The sequence below is a fragment of the Ciconia boyciana genome, chromosome 24, assembly GCF_034638445.1.
Source record: "Ciconia boyciana chromosome 24, ASM3463844v1, whole genome shotgun sequence".
Taxonomy (NCBI): domain Eukaryota; kingdom Metazoa; phylum Chordata; class Aves; order Ciconiiformes; family Ciconiidae; genus Ciconia; species Ciconia boyciana.
In genome coordinates this window covers 3,536,943-3,551,240 of record NC_132957.1, presented here as the reverse complement: position 1 = coordinate 3,551,240, position 14,298 = coordinate 3,536,943, and the positions used below count along the sequence as shown (strand labels likewise).

At 56.0% G+C, this 14,298-nt stretch overlaps 1 protein-coding gene across 1 annotated transcript in view; it reads left to right on the top strand.

The window, feature by feature from the left end:
* The first annotated feature begins 8,706 nt into the window (after positions 1-8,706).
* The window catches only part of PTPRS (protein tyrosine phosphatase receptor type S), a 164,840-nt gene continuing 159,248 nt past the window's right edge, over positions 8,707-14,298 (top strand). The window contains exon 1 of the mRNA XM_072845126.1: positions 8,707-8,802. The gene's annotated coding sequence lies outside the window, so the exon portion shown is untranslated. The remainder of the gene's footprint in view (positions 8,803-14,298) is intronic.

Below are 14,298 nucleotides of genomic sequence, written 5' to 3'. Positions count from 1 at the left end.
CCGAGCACCAGGGCCGGAGTGAGTCAGCTTCCAGGTGACAGCGATGCTTGAGCGTCTCAATTAGCAGTGGCTCCCAAAGAAGGTGAAATGAGTAATGACTAATCTCGCTGCACTATTCCAACCAGTTTTGTTCTCATTTCATTCAGACAAAAAGCATCTGCTGCTTGCTCCGGCCAGGGAGGAGCGATTATAATAACGGCAATAGCGGTAATGCGGCTGGCTCCTGTTCATGCTGTGCTGCCCAAAGGGTTTTTTTTTTGTTGGCAGTTCCATGGGGTGACCCCGAGCACAGGGGAGCTGGGACGGGGGCCACTGGCGCTGAGCAGGACTTTGGGGTGCAGCGGGAAAAGGCGGAGGCAGGGCTGACTGGGGCTCAGCCCTGGCTGCAGGGATCCTTCTGCGCTGGGCTGGAAGAGGTGAGTATGGCATGGGAGCAAAGCCAAGGGAAGCAGGCAGGTAAGGATAAAGCCTGGTTTAGCAGCTGGAAGTGGAAGAAGAGGCCATAACTAATGGATGGAGAGCGGGAGGTCCATGGGGGACCCAGCCCAGGGGCAGGAGAAGACACCCCAAGGCACGCCCTGCAACACGCTCTCTGCATCCGCGCCAAGCGATGTGCAATTGCTTTGCCTGCAAGAAAGTCTTGTGCCTGGCTAATAGCAACGGTGCCCAGGGTGCGTGCATGCCGGGGGCTGCGGCCAGCCGAGCCACGACGTGCCGCCTTCTCGCAGACCCACCAGCGCCCACCCGCCTTTTCCACTGCCGAAGGAAAACTTGTTTGCAGCAAGGAGGGGAAATTCTTGCCATTGCTTCTCCCCTCCTCCCTCATCGCTCCCACGGGGTCTGGCCGGTGTTTGGGAAGTCGCCCCGGGAGGGCACCCGCCGCGGTGCGGTTTCACGTCAGCTTTGGCTCGTGGTGGGGAAAGCCAACCCCCAGCGTGGGTGTGAGTTTGGACCTTACATACGGAGTGGGTTACATTCTCGGTGAGGCTGTTCACAGCATCCCACGCTGCTTTTCCTTATTTAGCTCATTCCGTATTTATCCCACGGGCTCCTCTCCCCACACCAAAACCCATCTCAATTTAGGCACCACGGAGCAGAGGGTGAACTCCAGCCCCACCGAGCAGCTGAGCTGGAAACGTCCCTCCTGGAAATGAAACCAGAGGGAAATCAGCTGATGGCGTATTTCCCCAACAGATTGCTTTCTGCGTGTAACAAGTTGCTATCAGCACTGGGCACAAGGATGCTGCTGCCTTGATCCAAAGCACCCGCATTTGCACCGAGCCAGGCTGGAGCACAAAGAGCCGTTTTTAGGCTTGGAAGCTAAAAAGATTCATCAAGCTTTTATAGCTTTTGCTCTGCAGTTATGAAACGGTGACCACAAGCCAAATACCTCTGTCCTTTACCTTCCTGCAACACCAATGACTTTGGTGCAGTAGGGAGCAAAATTCAGCCTGCCATTTTTCACTGCAACGACAGAATTCGGCCCCTAATGTTCTTGATAAAGCAAAGTACCAATGACACAGCTGAAAAACATCAGCGGAGCAAAGAACAGTGAAAACTTCCCTGGGCTTCCATATGGCACTGCTCCATCTTGGACCGCATTATTATTATATTTCATCCAGCTTTAGCGGTTTTCTGTGTTATCCGACGAGGGGAAAATGTTGATGTGGAGGACTCCGGTACAGACACTTGGCTTTTCTCTCCCGCCAGAGCGTGCCACATTTGTATTCTCCCCAGTACTGAGACGTTTTCAAAATGTTTTGTTAAGTTAATTTGTATCCGCAGCCACTTGTGAATTTTTCAGATTATTTGATCTGTAACTGAACTAACATGAAGAGTAACTATTGTTCTGCAGGGGCAGACAGTGCCAAAGTGTGTCTTACGTGTTTGACGCGTGCCTGTCTTCTGACCCCAAACGAGGTCCCCAGGCACCAGCGATGCTGCTGGAAACCAGTCTGAGGATGGCGCTGGGTGCATCTCTGCACCGCTCCAGCCCGAGCTGCCGCCCCGCAGCCCCCAGGCACCCTCACACCCCAAAAAAACCCTTGCTGGAAGGCATTTGCCTCCATTGTGCACTACCCCAGATCGCAAATTGTGCCTCAAATGTGCTCCTCCAGCCCAGGGAGCTTTTTCATGTGTCTGATGGACACTTTTTTGGGGGAGCCTCTAAGCAGGGGCAGCTTTGCTCGAGCCTTGGTGGGGGGGCTGAGCCTCGCAGCACATCCCCCGGCTCTGTTTGCTTACCACAGGAGAGGGTTTTCATTTTTCCTTATCACCCTTGGCAGCTCCATTGCGTTTGGGCAGCGCGGGGGCCGAGGCTGGGGCCGGCGCGCAGCCTCGCGCAGGTCGGATTCACGTGAGCTCCCCCCATCACTGTGATTATAGAGGAATTTATTCCTCGCTGGTTTTCTCTGGAAAAAAAAACATGTTAAGGACTTGGGATCAAGGAGAGAGCGCAAGGCTGGAGCAAAACCTCCTGACGGCAGCGGTGAGCTCGGTTTTACCCCTTCCCCCTGCTCCATCACAGCCTCCCTGTCCCGGCACCGCTGCTGCGCAGGAGCTGCGTTCTGGTGGGATGGCAGCAATGGAGAACCATTAAGTTAGATCGGGAGATGAGTTTCTGCCTCAGGAAGAGCCTGGGGTGAGTTTTTTGGAGTGATTTCTCAGCCACTGATGAGACTTTCCCCCGGAGGGCATAAGGCAGGCTCTGGAAATTGGGGGGTCGGTTGTGCCCCGCGGCTGACCTGCCAAAATCCTCTGGTGACCGGTGAAATTGCTGATCTGCTCTGGTTGGAAGAAAATGGAAATTAAACAGAAAATGTGATGAAATTGCAGAATTCGTTATCCCCTAGCATGTCTACCCGAGGACGCAGGTACGTACGCATTCGGCATCTGCCAGAAGCGATAGCGGCGACTGCTGCTCTCGGCTCGGGGTCGCGGCACAGGCTCCTCTCCCAGCGGATGGGGTTTATGGATCGGCACCTGCCCTTTCAACCGGCGACAAGCCAGCATCGATCGCGCGCCGCGCGTGCTCTTTAACTTGTTGTTTTACCAGCTTTAATTTAAGAACTGAATTCAAATGCCATCAAGGGGGAGATCAATAGCTTTTTTCACAACCCACCAGTGACCATGTCTGGGCACGGTGGCTACAGCTGCTGGAGCAGACTCTCTTTCCACCCCACCTTGTCGATGAATTAAAACCCAGTGGAAACAAAAATGCGGTGGAAAAGAAGTTGGGAGCAAATTTGGCTCCAGCACAAACCCCGGGTGTCAAGGTCAAGGCCAAACCTTTGATTCCCTTAGGTGATGCCTTTGGATGTGGGCGTTGGGTTTACAGGATAAAGGATGCTCCCACCTTCAAAAAGTCTTGCTACGCTTTGGAGGACCCACAAAATGTGTCTGCATGGGCCGGATCACATCGTCTTGGCACAACACGATGACAAGATGGCATTAAGATGTGACTATTTCACACCGCAGGAGTACCGCAGAAGCTTCTCCGCACCAACCGCCGCTGGGCTCCTGAGATGTCACACGCTTTAGCAGATCAACCCATAAAAAAAAAAAATCAAGCAGGATTTGGGGGCACATCTCCGCAGGCTCCACGTGCACCTGAAAACTCACCCATTAGTCATGAGGACACCCAGCAATTGCGCATCCTCGCAGTCATTCACGGCTTTATGGCAAGTCATGAGATATTTGGTATTTTCCTTCAAGCAAACAAAAGCAGATGATTAAGGAAGAGGCGCAGCTTGCTCGCTTTCAGGAGGAAGGCAGCTTGCAAAATGCAACTCTCAGAGCTTCAATAAAACTCCAGAAAGCAAATAAACAGCCTGGCTGAGAGGAGAATGCTCCCAGTTTCCTGAATTTGAAGCCAAATTTGGGATTCTGGGAGGGAAGGATGGGGATTACCTCCTGCAAAACTGGCACCATTGAAAATGTCATGAGAGCACGGATGCTGAAATGCAGAGAGAAATGTGTGCCGCAGCCCCAGCCTGGCTTTTCAGGCTGTATATACACCAGAAACTTCTATACCTCCGAGTGGAAAACCATTTCCAAACGGAAAGCCGAAAAGAAAGCAGCTGAGTTTCACCCTTCTTCTAATTTTTTTTTGGGGGGGTTATTATTTTCATTTCCAGAGCCATTTTTGCCTAAGGCAATATGTTTATACAAAATGCTTCACTCTCAAATGAAAAAAAAAAAAAAAAGAACTATTTGCAGATGGAAAAATATTCTGTCAGAAATTTCCTGGCCACCTCTCCATTTCATGCCAACGCTTCGCACGCTTTGAAGGGCTATAAATGACTGTACAGCAGCAAATTTGGCCGCTGAGATTTTAAACCGTGGTATAGCAGCCCTCTACGCACAGGATTTAAACCCCCCCACTTATTTTACACTTTCCTTCACAACTATCTCTCAGCTATAAAATATACATGGAGGCATCGATCGCTCTAGTGATCAAATCTCTCCCCCTTCAAAAATATAGCCTATCCAGAAATGTAAGCATCCTAATTAAAAATATGTTGGAGAACTGCATTGCAAACGAATCAATTCCTTCCTAAAAAAATAATAATTAAAAAAAATCCAGTCAAGCAAGACCAGAATGGGGTGGTTAATAATTGATATTTACATTTCTCCCATGTCTGATCAAAGGATTTGATTGCATGGCAAATGAGGAAATTACTGTAAAGTATTATACATCCATTAAGAACACAGATGCCGCAGATAGGACGCGGGAGCCGTGGCGCTGTGGTGTTTGCCACCAGGCTCCGCAGCCGTTCGCAGGGGAGCGGGCGGAGGGAGAAGGCGGATATTTTCCGGATGTGGAAGAAAATCGGCGCTCGATCCCCATCGCACAGGAGATGCCGCGGGAAAGGATGGGAAGGGGTGTGCAGGGCAGAGCCCGGCCTCTTCCAGGAGACGAGAAGGTGGGGCTGGACCCCGCAGCAGTATGGTGGGCACCTTGTAGCTGGTCCTATGGGTCCCTATGGGCTGCTATGGACCCTATGGGCTGCTATGGACCCCTGTGGGTCCCTACGGGCTTTTATGCACCCCCATGCATCTGTATGGGCTCCTATGGATCCCTACAGGTCTCCGTGGGCTCCTATGGACCACTATGGAACCCTACAGGCTCCTATGGGTCATATGGGCTCCCATGGGCTGCTATGACTCCCTATGGGTCTCTAAGTGCTCCTGTGGACCCCTATGGGCTTTTATGCACCCCTATGCATCTGTATGGGCTCCTACAGACCCCTACAAGTCTATATGGACCCCTATGGGTCTTGATGGGCTCTTATGGAGCCCTATGGGTCTTTATGGGCTTCTGTGGACCCCTATGGGTCCCTATGGGCTTTTATGCACCCCTGTGCATCTGTATGGCCTCCTATGGACCCCTACAAGTCTATATGGATGCTATGGTGCCCTATGGGTCTTTATGGGCTTCTGTAGACCCCTATGGGACCCTATGGGCTCTTATGTACCCCTATGCATCTGTATGGCCTCCTATGGACCCCTACTGGTCTCTGTGGGCTCCTATGGACCACTATGGGACCCTACAGGCTCCTATGGGTCATATGAGCTCCCATGGGCTCCTATGGACCTCTATGGGTCTCTAAGTGCTCCTATGGACCCCTATGGGCTCTTATGCACCCCTATGCATCTGTATGGGCTCCTACAGACCCCTACAAGTCTATATGGACCCCTATGGACCCCTATGGGTTTTTATGCACCCCTATGCATCTTTATGGGTTCCTACGTACCCCTACAGGTCTATATGGACCCCTATGGGTCTTGATGGGCTCTTATGGACCCCTATGGGTCTTTATGGGCTTCTGTAGACCCCTATGGGACCCTATGGGCTTTTATGCACCCCTATGCATCTGTATGGGCTCCTACAGACCCCTACAAGTCTATATGGACCCCTATGGACCCCTATGGGTTTTTATGCACCCCTATGCATCTTTATGGGTTCCTACGTACCCCTACAGGTCTATATGGACCCCTATGGGTCTTGATGGGCTCTTATGGACCCCTATGGGTCTTTATGGGCTTCTGTAGACCCCTATGGGACCCTATGGGCTTTTATGCACCCCTATGCATCTGTATGGGCTCCTACAGACCCCTACAAGTCTATATGGACCCCTATGGACCCCTATGGGTCTTGATGGGCTTCTATGGACCCTATGGGCTCTTATGCACCCCTATGCATCTGTATGGGCTCCGACGGACCCTGACAGATCTATATGGACCCCTATGGACCCCTATGGGTCTTGATGGGTTCTTATGGACACCTATGGACCCCTATGGGTCTTTATGGGCTCCTATAGACCCCCATGGATCTCTATGTCTCCTATAATTGGAAATTGCCCTTTCCTACAACGGAAAAGTAATGTTTAAATCAATTTTAAGTTCCTCGTCCAATTCCAGGCACCTCCCCGCGGCAGCGGGGACGCGGCGCTGCCCCACGCCCTGCCGGCTGGCGCGGCACCTCCGCCCGCAGCTCTGGTGGCAGCACTGAGAGCTGAGGGCGTTCTCCTGGCGTCTCCAGGAAAATGGAGCAGGTTTAATGCCCACAATTTATTTCCAAGGCCGTAGCAACGGCAACCTCTCGGCTGAACAACGGGCGGTTCTCGTCACGCAGGAAAACGAGCAAAATCCCATAACGATGCCTGCGCCCCGAGGCTGCGCGGCGGAGCGGCTCCTCTCGGGCCCCGGAAGAGAAATAATAACATTTTTCTGCCGGATTTCCCCAGAACAGTTAAAACTCGGCGTTCGGCTGACATTTGGTCAGTATTAGGAGGCGCACGAGGGGATCAAGGAAAGTTCACGGAGCGGCAGATGGGGGAAGCGGGTGTTTGCCCTCCGAGCAAGAGCGCCTGGCTGCTTCGCCAGAGTTTTGGATTTGGGCCGCGGCACGCTCAGGAGCTTCAGAAAAGGAAAATGATAAAAAAACTCTCTTCTTTTTTCCTTTTTCTTTTTTTCCCCTTTTTTTTTCCTGTTTGAAAGGTGTTTTTGTCTTAGAGCATTTCCCCAGCATCGCTCCGCCGGCTTTGGAAGCCAAGCCCTCCCACAATCGCTGTTCTTCCACTTCGCTGAACCGCCGGCCGTCGGCCCCGCTCTCACATCACCCCTTTTTTGTAAACGTTGGCAATTTTTTGCAATTTTTTTGCAACTTTTTGCATTTGGTCCCCAGAAGCTGGGGGCATCACGGGGCATCGCAGGCTCCGAGGAGCACCAGGGGGGTTGGAAATGGAAGGAGCCGCGGTGGTGGGGCCAAACGGTCCCCGGCGGGGAGCGGCGTGGGTGGGAAATAGCGAAGGGGAAGGATGGGGAAGGCACTGAGTATAAAATATGGGGAATATATGGGATATGGGGAATATATGGGATATGGGGAATATACTAAATATGGGGAATATATGGGATATGGGGAATATATGGGATATGGGGAATATACTAAATATGGGGAATATACGGGATATGAGGAATATATGGAATATGGGGAATATATGGGATATGGGGAATATATTAAATATGGGGAATACATTGGATATGGGGAATATATAGAATATGAGGAATACATTGGATATGGGGAATATATTGAATATGAGGAATATGTTGAATATGATGAATGTATTGGATAGAGGGAATATATTAAATATGGAGAATATACTGAATATGAGGAATATATTGAATATGAGAATATATTAAATATGGGGAATATATGGAATATGGGGAATATGTCGAATATGAGGAATATACTAAATATGGGGAATATATGGAATATGGGGAATATGTCGAATATGAGGAATATACTGAAGGTGTGAAATATTACATCTGATGAATATATTACATGTGTGTATATATTCATTATAGGAAATACATTCGATATAGGTAACACTGAATATAGGTAACACTGAATATAGGCACTATGTGAATATGGGCAGCACATTAAATACGGCAAATATATCAAAGGTGAGAAGCGGATCGAACACAAGACATTCACTGTGCGGGATACGCTGAACGTGAGCGACTCACTGAGGGAGGGAGCCAGGGGGGACGTTGTGGAGACCGGTAGGGCGCTGTGTGGAAAGCAGATCGACTATCGCGATGCGTGAAGGGAAACACCTCAAATGGCAGAACGGCGGTGAGGGCGGCCGATAAGCGGAACAGCGCAAAGGCGCCCAGACGGGAAACGCGCTGGGATGGCCAAGGGACCGCGCCGCGCCGCACCGCGCCGCACCGCACCGCGCCGCACCGCACCGCACCGCACCGCGCCGCGCCGCGCCGCGCCGCACCGCGCCGCGCCGCACCGCGGCCCCGCCGCCCTCGCACCCCGCGCCCACGTGCGCGGCGCCCGCGCGGGGCCTTTAAGGCGCGGCCACGCCCCGGCGGCGCGCGCCTCGCCTCCGCGGTGACGTCGGCCGCCCCCCTCCTCCGCGCGCCCCCCTCCCCAGGAGGGGAGGGGGGGGCCCGCCCCGCGGTGACGTCAGGCGGCGGCGGCTCGGGGAATGACATCACCTGTGCGAGTGGCCGGCGGCGGGCGGGAGCTCGCGCCGCAGTGTCCCCGCGCCGCGGCCCCAGCGCAGCCGCCGGGCGGAGGCGGAGGGAGGAGGAGGAGGAGGAGGAGGAGGAGGGCGGGCGGTGAGGAGGAGGAGGAGGAGGAGGAGGAGGAGGAGGAGGAGGAGGAGGAGGAGGAGGAGGAGGAGGAGGAGGAGGGCGAGGGCGGCGGCGAGGAGGAGGAGGGCGGCCGCGGCCCTTCCGCGCCCCTCCGCCGGCCAGCATGGGAGCGGGCGGCCGCGCCGGCAGGTACGGCGGGGGGCGCGCTGTAGCGGGCGCGGGCGCGGTGCAGCGGGCGGGGGCGTCGCAGCGGGGCGGCGTTGTCGCGCGCGGGTGCAGGTGGGGCGCGCCGAGCGCGCGTTGTAGCGGGGGGCGCAGGTGGGGTGCGTGGAAGGGGGAGTGAGGGGCGCGGGTGGGCTTCGCTGAGGGGCCGCGTTGTAGCGGGGCGGGGGGATGCAGCGGGAGGCGGCGTTGGGGTGGGCTGCGCTGGGGAGGGGTCGCGTTATAGCGGGGGCGCCGCGGTGTGGCGGCGCTGGGCGGGAGCGGGGCGCAGGTGGCTGCGCTGGGGGCGAGGGGCGGCGTTGTAGCGGGGGCGCTCGGGAGGGTGTGGGCAGGCTGCGGTGCGGGCTCGTGGCGGGGGTGCGGCCGGGTGGCGGCCGAGAGGGGTAGCGTTGTAGCGGGGGTGCGGGTGGGTGGCACCGGAGAGCCGGGGGCGTGTTATAGGGGGCGCATGGGAGGGGTACGGGGGCGGCACTGGGGGAAGGGGCCGCGCTGTAGCGGGGGGGTGCAGGGAGGGGGCGCGCTGGACCGCCGGCCCTCGCAGCGGGGGGGTGCGAGGGGGAGCCGGGGTGGGGGCACCGGTACCGGGTGGGGGCACCGGGAGGCGCTGGAGCCCGGGGAGGGGGCAGCCTGCCCGGGGGGCGCCGGGGCGCATCCCACGGCCCGGTGCCGGTCCCCGGGGTGAGCCCTGCTCCGTCGCACGCCTCGGTGCCGGGGATGCGCTCCGTGCCGCGGTACCCGGGCGGTGCTCCGTGCTCCGTCCCACGCCCCGGTGCCGGTTCACCCTCTCCGCACCCCCACCGCCTTTAGGAGAAGGAACCCCGTTTCCCCGCCGTGCTCTCCCTTCGCTGGCACCGGCTCCCCCTGCCCCGTCCCTCCGTGTCCGTCCCCCCCCCGCCCCGGCCACCTCTTCCCGACCGCGGTCCCACCGGGCGAGTGGGCGCTCGGTGCGGGGCGCTGACCCACGGGATGGGATTTGGGGCGTTCTGGCGTCACCCCCGTGCGAAGGGCTGCGCTCCCGTGCTGCTAGCAGCGCAGTGGGACCCCCCGTGCTGGTGGGGGGCGGCCGGGGACCGCGTCCCCTCTCGGTGGGATCGGTGGCTTCTCCACCTCCCGGCATCCGCCTGCGCCGGGGATGCTCCCGTGGCAAAGCCGGTGTCGCTCCCGGAGCACCGTGGCCGGGATGCGGGTGCCAGAGGAGACGTCGGAGCGTTCCCCGCGGTGCTGGCAGGGCGATGCCGCAGCCTGGGGACATGGCCGTGTCCCCCCGGGGTGCTGCCCTCGCCCCACCCCAAACACCGGTGACACCACGGGTGCCTTGTCCTCCCCGCCGGCTCCGGAGCCCATCGAGAAGTGGGTTTCACCCCGCTCACCCCGGCTGTGCGGTGGCCCAGTGATGGTGACAGTAGCGAGGAAGGGACCCGGTCACCCCAAAACTACCCAAGCCCCCGTGTCGGGGGGGGGGGTGTCCCCTCTCCTGCGCTGGGGCGGCTGCACCAAACCTGCTTCTTCTGCAAGGTGCAGCTGGCTCCGGGGACCAAGGGACGCCCCTGGGGTCGGCAGCAGGCGGCCGTTTTCCATCTGCCCTCGGGAATTTCAGGTGAAATCCTGGGCCCTGGGGCCATCCTGCGGCGGGTGAGAGCTGTCCCCCAAGCCCCGGTATTCCCGAGCCAAAACTTGTCACATGGAGGGTGACACCCCCCCCCAAAAAAATAGGAGTAATGATTAATAGCGTTTGTGTCGCACCGGGAGGATCCCATTCCAGCCCCTCCTGGGGAAGCAAATGGTGTGGATGTGGGATAAGGGGGGAAAAAAAAAATGCTGGTGAAGAGGTGACACCCATGGGAGAGGTGTTGGGCTCCGTGGGGACGGGTGGTGCCTCCCGGCGGGTGCTGCACCCTCCCGGGGCGGGGGATGTCTCTGCTCTTTGGGCATTTGCCCTCTCCGAGTCCCGGGAGGCTTCGCTTTTGCAAAAGCGCTTGTTGCAATTGGGAGGAAAAAGCAGTTTTTTTTGGGGGGGAGGTTTCCAGCCCTTCCTCCAAGCCAGGAAACCCCATGGGGGCGAGGGGGTGCACGCCTGGAGCGTCCCCTCGTCCCCTCCCTGGACAAACCCCCTGCTCAATTTGCAGGGGACGTTCCCCATAGGCGCTTGCACTTCTGCTCCTGCCCGCAGCTCCCGGGCTGTCAGCGCTGCCTCACAGCTCTGCTCGTGCAGGGACCTCTGTCCCAAGCAGCAAAATATTAGGGATTTATAAATTTTTTTCCCTATAAAGCATGTTTTGGGGGTTGTGTACCTGCGCCGGGCTGGGGGAGCCGGCGACGTGACCTGAAGGGGGTCCTGCTGTGAGATATGAGGCTGCTCATCCCCTTGGGCTGCGAGAGCTCCTGATGGGGGAAAATAAAATTGTGTCTGGGTCCTGAGCGTGAAACCGGTTGGGTTCAGCAGGGCAGGGTGCGTGCCGATGCGGGGACACTCCTGCCCTCCCTGGGGGGAAGGTACCCCTCTTCCTGCCAACCCGACGGTGGGAAAGCTGTTAATTGTTCCCTGCCAGATTGACTTATAAATTAACGAGTTTGCTGGCACTCTCCTCCTCCTTTCTGTGCATGGTAAAGACCCATATTTCAAACGGGAGAAAGTCATAAATACTTTGAGTAATGCGAGAGGAGCTTCCAGCTGAAGCCGTGCCACCGAGTAATGCGGCGGGCTGCCCGCGCGGGGAGAGGGGTCCCCCGCAGCGGAGCCGTTCGTGCGCTTGGGCGTGCGGCGGTGGGGGTGCTGGGGGGCAGGAGGTCCTCGAGTCCTCTTGTAGTTGTCTTCTGGCATTGGCCAGACGCTGGCAGGACGGGGTCAGGTCCTTCGTGTCCCCTGGGTCTCTGTCCCCCTGGTCCCTGGTGCTCTCCAGGTTTCATAAATGTGAGTTTGATAAACGCAGCATCTTCCTGGGGTCTCTCCTCTGTCTCGCCCCGAGGGGAGCAGGTTTGCTCTGCCTTTTGTCTGGGTGCTAAAGAATAACCGGTGTGATGCGTTGCCTAAGGAGAAGAGGAAAAACGTGCCTTTGCTTTTTCTCCAGGAGGGTGGATTCTTGTTAGAGCCTTAATTCTGCTGCTGCTTTGGGGGGGAAAGGTGGGAAGGAGGGTGAAGAGACACCTGAGGTCCAGCCAGGTGGGATGTCCGAGGAGATGGCGTGGCCACACAGTGGGGAAACCGAGGCTGGGGTGGGGTGTGTGTGTTTGTGGATCTTCATAGCATAGAAACAACTCCTGCCCACCCCGCTGCCGTGCTTCCCCAAAGGGCTTGGGCTGTATTTAGAGACCTCAAAGGTGTCTTTGAGGTGGGAGACAGCGGGTCGGGATGGATGCCCTCTGCGGTGCCCGGCGTGGCTGTGCCCCCCGTGGTTCAACAGGCCTGGAGCGGGGTGAAGGTCCCTTCCAGCTGCTCGCCTTCTTGCAGAATAACTCGAGGTAGTAAACGCATGTTGAACTGTTTATCCGCTTTTCCACATGGCGTATGAGGTTGCGTGGGCGGCGAGTCGTTGTGATGGATGTGAGATGTTGCCTGTGGCCTGCCACCGCGTATGGATTTTATTTGAACCCTCTCTGTTCCCAACTAAACCAGGTTTTCTTTTGCATTGCAGAGATAACAAAATTGCGAGTATAGGATACCGAGATAAAGCAAAGCCAGATCTAACCCGAGTCAGTGTGGGCAGTGCGAGCGTATGGTAAGGAGAGAGGTTATTCAGTTGCATTTAAAAGGTGCTGCTAAGGAGTTTAATCCACATTTGCTGAACTTTGAGCTTTAAATTCTTCTTATATGAGTTGATAAGAACATGCAGATTATTCATGACTCTCTCTCCAAAAAAAAAAAAAAAGGAAAATCTGTAAATGACTTCGGTTAAATATCATTGCTTCAGCAGCGTGAAAAATGTGCCTAACTTTCTACTTCAAATAATCCCTTCCCTTGGCCCAGCTCCCTCCATCCACGAAGCGCTCTGCTTCCTGCTGCTGGCACAGGGGTCAGTGGGAGCGGAGCCGCGAGTCCTGGGTTTTGCTCCGGGCTGGTGACTCCAGGCAGGATCCCCAGAACTTTTCTTTTTTTGATATTTGCAAACTGAAGAAAATAGCCAGGCTGGGCGGGCTGTGAAGCTTCTGGCTATAACAGGAGTATTTTTAAAAAATTGTTGTCGATTTTAAACTCGTGAGCCCTGAAGTAGTAAAGCTCAGACCAGCTTCCTTTCTGCAAAGTTTATTACACAATAAGCTGGAACAATCTGAGGGCTCTGTTTGTTAGACTCTTTTTTTGTTTTGCTCTTGTCCTCTCTTTCTGATTGTTTGCTTTATAACTTGACTCTTTTTTTTTTTTCTTTGATATCAGCCTAGCAAACTGGAAATTGTCTTTTTTTCTTCCCGCCCCCCCAACTCATAAACCCTCTAGACTTCTGGGTCTGATCCAATGTAATTCTCTTGGACTTTTTTTTTTCCCCCTAGCTTGGGTATCATTGTCTTGTCTTAGTAATTTATCGAGCTTGGTGCTCCCATTGCAATAGCTGCCTGCGCTGTCAGATTATTTGCTGCTCGTCTGAATGAGCCCTTGCAGAGCCGCGTGTCCTGCGCGCGGAGCCCTTCGTAGGTGGCCGCATCCCGGTGCACCCCAGCATCCTTCAAAAAAATAATTTTCAGCCCATGCTGCCCTCTTGACATCACTTGATAAGGAGCTGGTTGGGAGGCGTGAGTTTCTTTAAACTTTATTTATCTTTTTTTTTTTTTTTAAATCCATGAAGCCTCTTGGCTCCCGTCCTCCCGCCAGCTCCCGAGGGCAGGCGTGGCTGGCGCGTGGCTCCCACGCACGCGTGCGAGCAGCACGCGCTGGGCGCAGCTGCCAAGGGAGGAGGCGGAGGTGCTGCCACGGCAGAGGGAGGGGATGGGTACGCGTGTCCCCCGGGGATGTCCGGGTGCGAGGAGGGAGTACCTGCGGGTGCGAGGAGAGCGGCATGGGCTGTATGCACACCTGAGCTTTTTAAAGGAGGTGCAGATCTTCAGAGGCGTTTAGGGACGCTCCGCTCTGTCTCTGGAGACAGAGAGGTGGTGATGAGGGTGACAATAGCCCAGCTCATGGGGATGGGGACGCTCCGGGAGGCAACACTGAGATTTCTCCCTACTACTGGGACTTGCTGGCTCCATCAGGCCCCTGCCCCGAAAAAGCGAGGCTTTTGGATCCAGCCAGCCTGCTGTGGCCCTGGGCTACTCGGGACTCACTTGGGCTTGTGCATCTTGGGTTTGGAAAGCTTTGGAGATGGCCTTTGCACAGCTCCGGGCGCAGCAGAGCAGGGTTTCGGAGCCCTGCGGCATGGACGTGGCCAGCCCAGAGAGACACAGGATTTTTAGCACTGCCCTCTTCCATACTTTAGTACAGCTCAGGCCATTGCAGTTTGAGTGTTGTCGTACAAATAGGATCTGTAGTAATGTCCG